Source organism: Neofelis nebulosa, chromosome 6 (assembly GCF_028018385.1).
Source record: "Neofelis nebulosa isolate mNeoNeb1 chromosome 6, mNeoNeb1.pri, whole genome shotgun sequence".
Classification (NCBI taxonomy): domain Eukaryota; kingdom Metazoa; phylum Chordata; class Mammalia; order Carnivora; family Felidae; genus Neofelis; species Neofelis nebulosa.
Genome location: NC_080787.1, coordinates 94,325,323 through 94,338,287, shown reverse-complemented (window position 1 = coordinate 94,338,287; position 12,965 = coordinate 94,325,323). Strand labels below are relative to the sequence as shown.

Sequence of the window (12,965 nt, the reverse complement as noted above, 5' to 3'; positions counted from 1 at the left end):
GAACCCTCGAACCTTGAGACCATGACCTAAGCCCAAGTTGGACGCTTAACTGACTGAGCCACCCAGGCACCCCTGATTGTTTTATATCCTTATGGGACACTGTGTAAAAAAAAGCAAAGTATTAGAAAACATTTTTAAATTACTTCAAGAGCACTAACTGCAAAGTTTATCATGCTAACTTACCCAAATACAGAGCAAAAACCAATAAAAAGCTTCGTGTTTTCTTTCTCTTAAAGTAAAATATAACAATGTATATTATTGTAAAATAATACACTGCATAGCATGCTTAGAAACAATCTACTTTCCCTATAAACAAGGAAGCAAAAATAAATGTTCAATATTTATGAGGCTGATTCTAAGTCTTCTTTTACTCATTAAATTTCAGAAAAATCCTGCCACCTGTAAGTTGTAAGATGGGAACTCACTAACCACAAACATTAATATCATTGTGAAAAATTACTTTTATCTTCCTCAGAAATATGAGATGTACTGAATATTAAAGGATGTTTTATCTATGGTCTTTTGTAATTGCGCATCCCTTAAAGTGGGTGTTTTTCTTTAATTTTCAAAGGCTATCCAGTGAAACCTACATTTAAAATTTTTTAATAACTAATTATTTTTAATAAAAACAGGCCTCAGTTTCTAGTATTCCTTTTTTTTTTTTTTAACGTTTATTTATTTTTGAGACAGGGAGAGACAGAGCATAAATAGGGGAGGGTCAGAGAGAGGAGACACAGAATCTGAAACAGGCTCCAGGCTCTGAGCTGTCAGCCCAGAGCCCGACGTGGGGCTCAGACTCACGGACCGCGAGATCATGACCTGAGCCGAAGTCAGACACTTAACCGACTGAGCCACCCAGGCACCCCTCTAGTATTCCTTTATATCTTGTTTTTGTTTGTTTGTTTGTTTGTTTGTTTGTTTTTTAACCTCAACTGTTATCCTACAGCTATTGAGGTAAATCTGTAAAAAGTAGTTTGTTGCATAAGTAACAGTATGGCAGCTAATGGGCCTAGAAAAGATGAAGAGGCTAACCAACTTTAATTTTCTTATGTTATATTTTCAAACCAAGTTTGAAAATTTTTCTCAGAGGGTAACTTGTAGCTATATTAACTATTTCTTAATGTTTCATTTGTGATTATTTCATCCTGAACCAGGAAGAGAGCAGAGAGATGTAAAATATCTGACACATGGGAAATTTTCAGCAGAATATATTTTTACAGTACTTTTCTCTGGGGAAAGATAATGCTTAAATATACTCTATATTTAAATGTAAGGTTGGGGCGCCTGGGTGGCTCAGTCGGTTGAGCGTCCGACTTCGGCTCAGGTCATGATCTCGTGGTCCGTGAGTTCGAGCCCCGCGTCGGGCTCTGTGCTGACAGCTCAGAGCCTGAAGCCTGTTTCAGATTCTGTGTCTCCCTCTCTCTCTGACCCTCCTCTGTTCATGCTCTGTCTCTCTCTGTCTCAAAAATAAGTAAACGTTAAAAAAAATTTAAAAAAAATAAATGTAAGGTGAATACAGTCAATCCAGCACCAGTTCTTATTTTTTATTTTATCTCCTATGTGTTTCTCACATTCATCCATATCCTCTCCATCTTCACTAATGCTTCCTTCACTAATGCCTCTATCATCTCTCACCTTGATTCCTTCTCTAGTATTCTAACTGGGGTACCAGCATCCAACTTGCTCCCTTCTATTCTTTCCCCTTAAGTTGCCAGAAATGCAGTCTCATCTGTTTCATCCTTCCCTTTTCACTCCCATACCCTCTCCTATGAAAAACATCAATCCAAAATGAACGAATGAGGGGCACCTGGGCTCAGTCAGTTAGGTGTCCGGCTTTGGCTCAGGTCATGATCTTGTGGTTCATGGGTTTGAGCCCCATGTCGGGTTCTGTGCTGACAACTCAGAGCCTGGAGCCTGCTTTGGATCCTGTGTCTCCCTCTCTTTCTGCCCCTCCCCTGCTCATGCTCTGTCTCTGTCTCTTAAAAATAAATAAATGTTAAAGAAAAATCAGAATGAATGAATGAATGAATGAGTGAATGAATAGAAGGAAGGAAGGAAGGAAGGAAGGAAGGAAGGAAGGAAGGAAGGAAGGAAGGAAGGGAAGGAGGGAGGAAGTAGACAAGACGAGACAAGAGAAAGGAAGGAAAAGAAAGCCACTAATAGTTTTCCAGGCTGCTCTACAGTGTGAAGAGTAGCTAGAGGTAGCTGAAAGGCTATGCATCATCTGACCCTTCCCATCTCTTTCCCGCCAAACTTCAGTCCTCTCAGCCTCTGTGCCCAGCCCTTTACTCTGCCTGTCTTTACTCTCTTCCATCCATGTTGTCCCCCACATGCTCTATGTACATGCTCTGCTTCTGCCTGTAACTCTCTTTTTCTCCTTCACCTCATTAATTGCCTTTCATCTTTTAGATGTTAAATCAAATATTGGTTCCTTTTTTAAAGTTTATTGCTGAGAGAGACAGAGCATGTGCAAGTGGGGGAGGGACAGAGAGAGAGAGGGAGTGAGAGAATCCCTAACAGGCTCTGAACTGTCAGCATGGAACCCAACATAGGGCTTGAACCCACAAACCTGTGAAATCATGATCTGAGCTGAAATCAAGAGTTGGACGTTTAACCATCTGAGCCATCCAGGTGCCCCTCAAATGTCACTTTCTTGATAAAGCCTTTTCTGGTTTCTCTGGTTAGGTCAAATTTTCCTAACAATTTGTTGCATCATGAATAATATCTAAGTTGTCTTTAGTACCTTATCACAAGTAAAATCTTGCATTTCACAGGTTTGTTTTTTTTTTTTGTATAATGCCTACTACCACTCCACCTGCATTACAATGTAAGCTTTATGATATCAAGAGCTTTATCTGTCTGCCTTTATCTTTCCTCACCATAGCATAGTACATAACTTAGTGTCTGGTACATTACAGTGAGAAGACACAGGATGAAACTGATGATGTTAGAAAATCTAATTGATCCCTATTACGTGTCAAGCATTATCCTAAATATTTTATGTATATTAATGTGTTCCATTTTCATTATAATCCACTGATATGTAGGTACTGTTATTTCTTCATTTTATTATGAGGGAAACTAAGATTTTTGGTAGTAGATAGATACACAATAAATATTTAATAGAGGCATCGCTGAAAGATAATGTGTTCTCATTAAGCACAATATATCAGAGATACTGTATTGATAAGTGAGACACGCCCATAAGAATACTTAGAAGTACTAATAAATTGTGTTTATAGAAATAAAGTTTCAGTCCATATTAATAGGACTACCCACTTTTCTTCTTGGTTGGAGGAAATTAAGTTAGGACACCTCAGCTATTGCATATGGGACATCAGAAATGCTGGCCTGTTCTGTTGGGAAAGGCCTGGGGTTGGCTTGGTGGAATAGGGGTGGGAGGGCAGGAGAGGAGCATTATAAAAAATCTCTAAGTCCTGATTACAGAATGTTCAAATTATATTCACTCCTCTTTGAGTGATATTCTGAAATACAATTCTGCTTTTCCCAATAAGACAGAGATTCAAGCCACTTAACTTAATCCATGAAGAGCTATTAAAGTCTCATCTTTTCTCAACAACATTCATTGAAGAGAAATAACATCCAGATACTGGGACTGTCATCCCCCAAGGCACAGGGTGAGCAGCATCTTCTTTGCCCAGGACTCAGTAAATGACCCTCTTTCTTTGAATATGTTTTGAGATTTTTCCATTTGGTAAATGTACATGAATAGATTAGAGAGGTGAGCATTCCTCTGGCTAATTCACAAAATCCATTATGTGACAGTATATTGAACATAACTTTTAAACCAAGTATCTATATGGAACATAAATTGTATAAATCCTACCATTAAGTATAGAAATATTCTATTTTCTTATTAGGCAAGAAGAGTTACCACCAGTATTATGAGTAATAATTACCTGCAAAAAATATGATTCACCAACAGTTCTTGAATATGTACCACATGCCAGAACACTTTAAGACATTGTGGATAGAGTATCTGTCAAGACCGTCACTGTCCTTGTCTTTTCAGTGCCTGGGTCTATTGAGGGAAGCAGATATTTAAGCAAGCAATATAGTATAATAAATACTATGCTGAGATAGAAAATATGGGCACAGAAATGCCAGAGAAGCCTATGGAAGGGAATTATTAGTAGGGTATTATGGTTTAAGAAAAGCCTCCTAAACATTTCAGCTTAACACCTGGAGAATGCAGAGGTGTGTGTGTGTGTCTATGTGTGTGTGTGTGTGTATTTTCTTTTAGCGTATTAAAAACAGAATCATACTTCATATATTTGTGTCTTTGTGTAAAATGCATCATATTTTTTTAACTTAATATCAGTATGTATACATCTACATTATTTCCTTCTAAAAAGCTTCATGAATGTCCATTTGTGTGTGTAGACCTTTTTTTTTAATTTTCTTTTATATTTTTTAAAATTTACATCCAAATTAGTTAGCATATAGTGCAACAATGATTTCAGGACTAGATTCCTTAATGCCCCTTACTCATTTAGCCCATCCCCCCTCCCACAACCCCTCCAGCAACCCTCAGTTTGTTCTCCATATTTATGAGTCTCTTCTGTTTTGTCCCCCTCCCTGTTTTTATATTATTTTTGTTTCCCTTCCCTTATGTTCATCTGTTTTGTCTCTTAAAGTCCTCATATGAGTGAAGTCATATGATTTTTGTCTTTCTCTGACTAATTTCACTTAGCATAATACCCTCCAGTTCCATCCACGTAGTTGCAAATGGCAAGATTTCATTCTCTTTGATTTGTAGGCCTTTTTTTTTTTGAGATTAGAATTCTAGAAATGAGTTGCTGGACCTAGGGTTTGTGCATTTAAAATTTTGAGAGATTTTGCCAAATTACCTCCAAAATGGCTCCACTCCTTATAGCTAATATACCTATTAATGATTGAGGTTTTGCAGTTTGATGATATGAACACTAAATACAACATTGACTCTTCCTACAAAGGGAAAATGCATAGTTTCAAAAAATAACATTAAGCATTATTAAACAAATTCTAATTAAGATACAAAGCTATTTCTCCATGATAAATTAGTAAAGGTAATGGAAATACCCCATGCAAGTTAAACTACAGTATAACTTCAGCTCCCAACCATTGCCACTAGTGTGGTAAAATCATTTTGGCTAGTGATTTGCTTGAAAGAAATCTGGATAGTATGGTCAAAACAGTTTAGTTAACTGAATAGAGAATGGCTGTTGGAGTCCTGAGGTCCTAGAAATTTGACAGATGTAGCCGTAGCCAATTTTGTTAACTCAAGTTGCAATACCAAAATCACTTGGGGAGCATTTTCCTTCTACATACACTGGCATCCTTTTTAGTAATAGTCATCCTAACAGGTGTTAGGTGATAGCTCATTGTGGATTTGATTTGCATTTCTGTGATTAATGATGTGATTAGCACCTTTGCGTGTACATAGACCAGGGTTCACAGAAGCCTGCTGGTGGCCTGTGCCATGGATGCTTCCTGGGGCTGTGGATGCTGCTTTGGGCTGCTTGGGCCAATGGGTGCTAGGGTGAGCCAGGAGCCTAGGTTTGCGGGAGCCCCCAAGGAGCATCTAAAGCCTGTGGAGTTGGCCTGGTACTGGGGTAGGCCAGCTCTGGGGTCTGTGATAAAAATGGACACTTATTTCCTTCTGCAATGAGGGAAATAATTTCTCTGCACTGGGCTGCCTGGGCTTAAAGGAGGGATGCTTGGGGATGGGTGGTGACATGAATCTATCTTTCCTACTCTCCTCAGTGCATCTTTTCTTATTTCTGTACTTCACCCATGTGCTGTAATCCCTCACCTGGAATCCTTAGCTCTTGTGAAGTGAAGTTATTTTCATTCACAGATAGTTGTTCAAATTGATTTTTCTGGGGGAGGGGACGAACACAAAATTCCTATGCTACTATTTTGCTGAGATCACTCCCAGTTTTTCTTTTTCAATTGGGTGTCAAGAAAGTGTACAGTCAGGTTTTGTGCTTCCTCACAGATACAGTATTGGCTTGGGGCGTATTTGCCTTTGTCCTGTATCACTTTCCTAAGCCTCCATTTTAGTGTATGTGTGTGAATTTCTGTTAAGTCACTTCAAAGCCAATAACAAACAATTGTTTTTTTATCTCTTTTTTGGTGCTGTAGGTTTCTTAGAAATGGAAGGAATAGGAGGAAAAAAATGCAGAAAATGTAAAATTTCACATGGATCTGCACTGAAGTCATATTGACACTATGTATGTAGTTTATACTCTGGTGGGCAGAGGCAGCAGCAGTTGACTGAGTGGGGTCAGCTGCCCACTATCGTTGACCAAATCATTGTGAGGAAGTGTTTGGACCACATTTCTTCTTTGCTGCATTTCTCGTTTAAGCTTCTAAACTTCTTGCCTTTATGTTTGTATTCCTAACCACAGACACCTATCTCTAGACATGCAGTTATGTACAAACTTCTGTAGAGAAGCTCTCCTTTGGATAACCATAACTTGTGATTAAATAGAACACATGTCCTGCCTGTGTTCTTTTTCTAAATAGAAAGGTATCAAATAATTGAAGTAGGTATTCAATAAGGACAGCTGATTTTCTTAGTTGTAGTAATTTTCAGCAGCTTATGCCCTGCCATAATTTGTTAAGATTTTAAAATCCTCCCTTCATCTGTCTCTCCTGCCCAATAGTAGACCCCAAGTAAACTTTTGATTAATTGTTCTTGAATTGGCAGAATCTCTCAACAGTGAATGTCTGGTATTAGTTTGAAGAGATAAAATCGGTATTATTTGGAATCATTTTTGTTGATTACTACAAAATACATTTTTTTTTAGCTCATCAGTTTTGAGCTTTTAGTAGTTTGGCATTGCAGTATGAAATTTTAAAGTGTTTTTGTAAGAAACTCCTCAAACTGAGCTTTGCACATGTGGCAGGAAAGAGAAAAAACATTATAGTACCAAGGAAACCTGTTCCCTATGAGTCATAACCCCAGTTATGCAGAATAGAACTTACCACAGGACAAGTTTCTACCACAAATTATTCACATGTCAAAAATCTGTCTTCATGAGTCAGCAGAAGAGGAATCATTGTAAATTGTTTTAGACCCTTCATCTATGAGATTTTAATGGAATGAAATACTGGAGTATTATGGACAAGCATTTAGAGATGAGAGCAAGGTCTTTATGGCTTTTATACACACTAATATAACAATTTCTGTATTTTTCTCTGTTAGTATAATTAGTTAAGTTTTAGAGTAACCAAGCATTGTACTCTTTATAGGCTTATGCTGATGGCTAGACTTAAGTATGTATGGTCTGAGATTGTTGGCAAGTGCTTTCAATCAACAAAAAGAGCTGCAAAGAGAATTCTACTCCAGCTGTAAACACATGTAGTCCAGAAAGTATTTTAAATGTTTCTCCCTTTCCCAGCACTCTATGTTCTGTTCCTTCAAAGGTTTCAGAATTTCTTATTGAATTATACTTTATTTAGTAAATGTTACCTATGAAATGTTAACCAAAAATAGTTTCAGTGTTTTTGCTAACATGAAAACACCAAGATACATGTTAGATTACATTCTTTATGCTTTTGCTTGACCATATCTGTACTTTCAAAAAAAAAAAATATGAGGTAAGAATACTTCTGTACTTGAAGATTTTCCAATTAATCTTAATATTTTTATTTTATAATTGAAAGCTGTGGTCCTTGACATAAATAAAACTAGATACTTCAGAAGACTTTGTGCTTTACATGTGTGAGCATGTACTCACACATGTTAATTGATGGGAGAGGAAAGAACATAAAATGTAGAAAAGGAAATAGTTGGAACTAACTGATTTGTTGTAGTGTCCCCAGGGGCAGGTATAATTTGCAAGCTGTCACATTCCATTATGGGGGCTGTTGCCATCAATCAGAGCTGACATTTGTATAGCAGAGGTTAGTATAACTGTAATTATATGTATGTTTATTGAATCTAAACCCTGTGACACTTTACCTTTATTCTTTAAATTAAAACATTCATGTAATTTATAAACTTCTTAGTTGAGTGGGTATGTCATTATGTATTTTAAAAAGGAAAATAGAGTTCCAAAATCCTGCAAACTGTTGCCTGGTCTAGTCTATAACACTAGAATGTGATTTGTAACAATTCCAGTCTGAGTGTTGTCACTATAGAAGATGTGTTAAGCAAACATTCTTGAATATTGCTCTTTAGTTTAGTTAATAGATCCCTAACATTTTGAAGTAAATGTACCATATTTCATCAGTTGTAAGACCCATTTTAAGAATTTACTTGATAGTAGAAACAACCATAAACAAGTAACAAAATGGCAATAAATACATATCAGTAATTACTTTGAATGTAAATGGACTAAACACTCCAATCAAAAGGGTTGCAAAATTAATAAAGAAACAGGACCCATCCATTGCTGCTCCAAGAGACACCATTTCAATTGAGAAACACTTGCAGATTGAAAGTGGGGGGATAGAGAAACATTTATCATGTGAATGGGTGTCAAAAGAAAGCTGGCATACCAATACTTCTATCAGACAAAAGAGACTTTAAAACAAAGACTATCAAGAGACAAAGAAGGGCACTATATAATAATAAAGGGGACAGTCCAATAAGAGGATATAACAATTGTAAATATTTATGCATCCAAAATGGGAGCACCCAGATACATAAAATATGTTTCCTTTCCAAACATAAAGGAAATAATCAATAGTAACACAATAATAGGGGACTTTAACATCCCACTTAAATCAATGGACAGATCATCCATACGGAAAATCAACAAGGACACAGTGGCTTTGAATGACACACTGGACCAGATGGACTTAACATACATATTCAGAACATCCCATCCTAAAACAGCAGAATGCCCATTTTCAAGTGTACGTGGAACATCCTCCAAAACAGATCACATATTAAGCCACAAAACAAGTCTCAAAAAAGTAAAAAAAAAAAATCAAAATTGTACCATGCATCTTTTCAGACCTCAAAACTATGAAAATAGTAAGCATTAGAGAAAATCTGGGAAGAGCACAAATACATGGAGGTTAGATAACATGATACTAAACAATGAATGGGTCAACTGTGAAAGCAAAGAAGAAATCAAAAATTACATAGAAACAAATGGAAAGGAAAACACAGTGGTCCAAAATCTTTGAAATGCAGCAAAAGTGGTTCTAACAGGGAAGTTTATAGTAATACAGGCCTACCTCAAGAGGCTATAACAACATTTTTCTAGATCTGTCTGCTAAGGAAGGGAAATAAAAGTAAAACTAAACTATTGGGACTACATCAAAATAAATGGTTTCTGCACAGCAAAGCAAACAATCAACGAAACTAAAAGGCAACCCACTGAATGAGAGAACATACTTGCAAATGACATATCCTATAAAGGGTTAGTATCCAAAATAAATAACTTATACAACTCAACACCCAAAAAACAAATAATCCTATTAAAACTGAGCAGAAGACATGAACAGACATTTCTCCAAAGAAAACATCCAGATGGCTAACAGACACATGAAAAGATGCTCAACATCACTCATCAGGGAAATGTGAATTAAAACTACGATGAGATCACCTCACACTTGTCAGAATGGCTAAAATAAAAAAACAGAAAAAGCAAGCGTTGGAGAGGATGCAGACAAAAAAGTAACCTTTGTGCATTGTTGGTGAGATTGCAAGTTAATGGAGCCACTGTGGGAAACAGTATGAAGATTCCTCAGAATATTAATAGGACTACCCTATGTTCCAGTAATCACACTTATTGGATATTTGTCCCCAAAATACAAAAACACTAATTCCAAGTGACACATGCACCCTGTGTTTATTGTAGCATTATTTACAATAGCCAAACTATGGAAATAGCCCAAGTGTCCACTGACGGATGGATAAAGAAGTGGTATTTTATATATATTATGGAATATATTCACTCAAAAAAAGGATGAAATCTTGTCATTTACAGTAACATGGATAGAGCTATAGAGTATAATATTAAGTGAAATAAGTCAGAGAAAGACAAATACCATACGATTTCATTCATAATAGTCATGATACAATCATAGAAAACTAAACACTGTAATTTTACTATATACAGATATAAGGAAAGTTTTTAATAGTAATGTTTAAGTGCGTATGGGATGCAGCAAAAACAGTTTTAAGGGGGAAGTTTATTATGATACGCCTACATTAAGGCAGAAAAAGTTGACAAACAACCTAACCTATACCTCAAGGAACTAGAAAAACAACAACAAACTAAACCCAAAGTTAGTACAAAAAGGAAATAACAATGATCAGAGCAGAAATAAATGAAATAGACATTAAAAAAATAGAAAACGTCAACAAAATAAGGGCTGGTTTACTAAAAAAGATAAACAAAATTGACAAAGTTTTAGCTATACTGACTAAGGAAAAAAGACTGAAATAAATAAAAAATGAAAGATGAAACATTACAGCTGACACTGTAGAAATACATAGGATCACAAGAGAGAATATCATGAACAATTAAACATCAGCAAATTGGATAACCTAAAAGAAATGTATAAATTCTTAGAAACATACAACCTGCTGACTCATTAAGAAATAGAAAATCTAAATATTAATATTGGATCATATTCATATTAATAGAATGGAAGAGAGGATCATATTAGTAGAATGAAAGAGAAAGATAATCATACGATCATCTTAATGGATGCAGAAAAAAATCATTTGACAAAATTCATCCTCATATACCCCCATGCTCTTTGCAGCATTATCAACAATAGCCAAGACATAGAAACAACCCAAGTGCCCCTCAGTGGATGAATGGATAAAGAAAATGCAGTGTATATGTACAATAGAATATTGTTTGGCCATAAAAGGGAAGGTAACTCAGACTTTTTAACAACACGATGGACTTGAGGACGTTATGCTAAATAAAATAAGTGAGACAGAGCAACCAATACAGAGAAACAAGTGTGTTCTCACTTATATGTGGAATATAAAAAAGCTGAACTTAAACAGTGGAGTGGTGGTTGCCAAGGTCTGGAGGATAGGGGAGTGGGGTAGATATTGGTCAAGGGGTATAAACTTATGGCTATACAATGAATATCTTCTAACAATCTAATGTATAGCATGCCAGTTTTAATTTGCAATACTGTGTTATATACTTGAAATTTATTTATAGAGTGGACCTTAAATGTTATCACCACACACACATAACACACCCACATGTAATAGTGTGAGGGGATAGAAGGGTTAATTAACCTTTTTGTGGTAATCATTTTGAATTATGTATCTGTATCAAATCATCACCTGTGCACCTTAAATTTACATATATTACATCTCAATATCTCAAAGCTGGAAAAAAATGAAGAGATAAAGCGACTTCCCTTAGGTCACAGTGTTTTAAAAGGTAAAATAATATTAATGTTTAAGTGCGTTACTAGATTAATTGGTTCTGGCAAGTCTTAGTTCCTTTGGTTCTTTTGTCAAATGGATGAGCATTTTAACTCAATACGCTGAATTTTTGGCATGATCGTAATATGTATATAGCATCACAACTATGCCATTTTCCCAGTGGACAGGATAAAATTGGAGCAGTTTCAAGTAATGATTTTTTATGTTTCTGAGGGAATAAGTACATGTATTTAGAGAAATTTAAGTTGACAGTAAAAATGCTGACAGTTAACCCATGCCCTGATACAAGAGCAGATGGAAATGTCTTGCATGAGTTCCAATTCATTAAGCAAATGTGACACTTTATGTTCTAGCCGTTTTAAGTTCAGGGAACTGAAGTGATGAATAGTAATTTAAATGAAGCCACTTCTCATTATGCTGAAAGTAAAGTATAATAAAATGCCAAAGTGGATTTTAAGATTTCCTTGGTATAGCTTTTTGATATCTGAAAAATTTGATTTTACAGTTTGTTACCGCATTGTTATCTCTGAAAGTTAATTATAAGAAAGTATTAGCATAATATTCTAAGTTCATGTTGAGGTAGGTAGCCAGGCTTCATATTAACAAAACAGATGAACATAGGGGAAGGGAAGGAAAAATAAGATAAAAACAGAGAGGGAGGCAAACCATAAAAGACTGTTACATATGGAGAACAAACATATATGTGGAGAGTTGCTGGAGGGGTGTTGGATGGAGGGATGGGCTAAATGCGTGATGAGCATTAAGGAGGACACTAGTTGGGATGAGCCCTGGGTGTTATTATGTAAGTGATGAATCACTAAGTTCTACTCTTGAAACCATTACTACACCGTATGTTAACTAACTTGGATTTAAATAAAATTTTAAAAAGTGTATCCTGTATCTTTCCTAACACTTGCAAGTAATAAGCTTACTTATTTTATACTTTGATAGTAAATATACAGTGTAGGAAATTGTTGTTTTTGAAAACAAATAAGCATGTTTTCCAGGACTTTTAATGAAAAGGGTTGTTAGTAAGTGATCCCTGGGTATATTTATATTAATATATCCTGGGTTATTTTAAGTTTATCATTATTCAAAGTAGAAGTTCATTTTAAATTTGTTGAAAGAGATTTTAATGCATAGTGAATGTTTTTTACCTATTTTAGATCTCAGAATTTATTAGACATCTTTTTATACCTAATTCCAGCAGCACATCTTTTCTATAAAATTTGATGTGATCTCAACATTGCCATTTAGCGTTAGCAAATTAACTAAGTAGCTTTGGATTTGTAGTATTTCATATCTTTGATATGAATTGCTTAATCTGTTTCATTATAGTTTGTTAATTAATGTTCTGTTTAGCTGCTAAACTTTGTGGTCGATATAGTTCATTTCATAATGAAAGCAGTGATATCACTAATAATGCAACAGGTCATATTGATAAATTTAGATCGTGGATAAGAATTTATACATAATTTGCACCAATCAAAAAAAAAAGTTATTGTCCCTACAGCTGACTTAATGAGGCATGAAATAACATAACAAAAATGTTGACAGAATAACCTGTCCCTTATCTTAG

At 35.5% G+C, this 12,965-nt stretch overlaps 1 protein-coding gene across 3 annotated transcripts in view; it reads left to right on the top strand.

Annotated features, from left to right (window-relative positions):
- The window catches only part of ASCC3 (activating signal cointegrator 1 complex subunit 3), a 359,136-nt gene that overhangs the window by 126,620 nt on the left and 219,551 nt on the right, over nt 1-12,965 (top strand). The gene's annotated exons all lie outside the window — the stretch shown is intronic.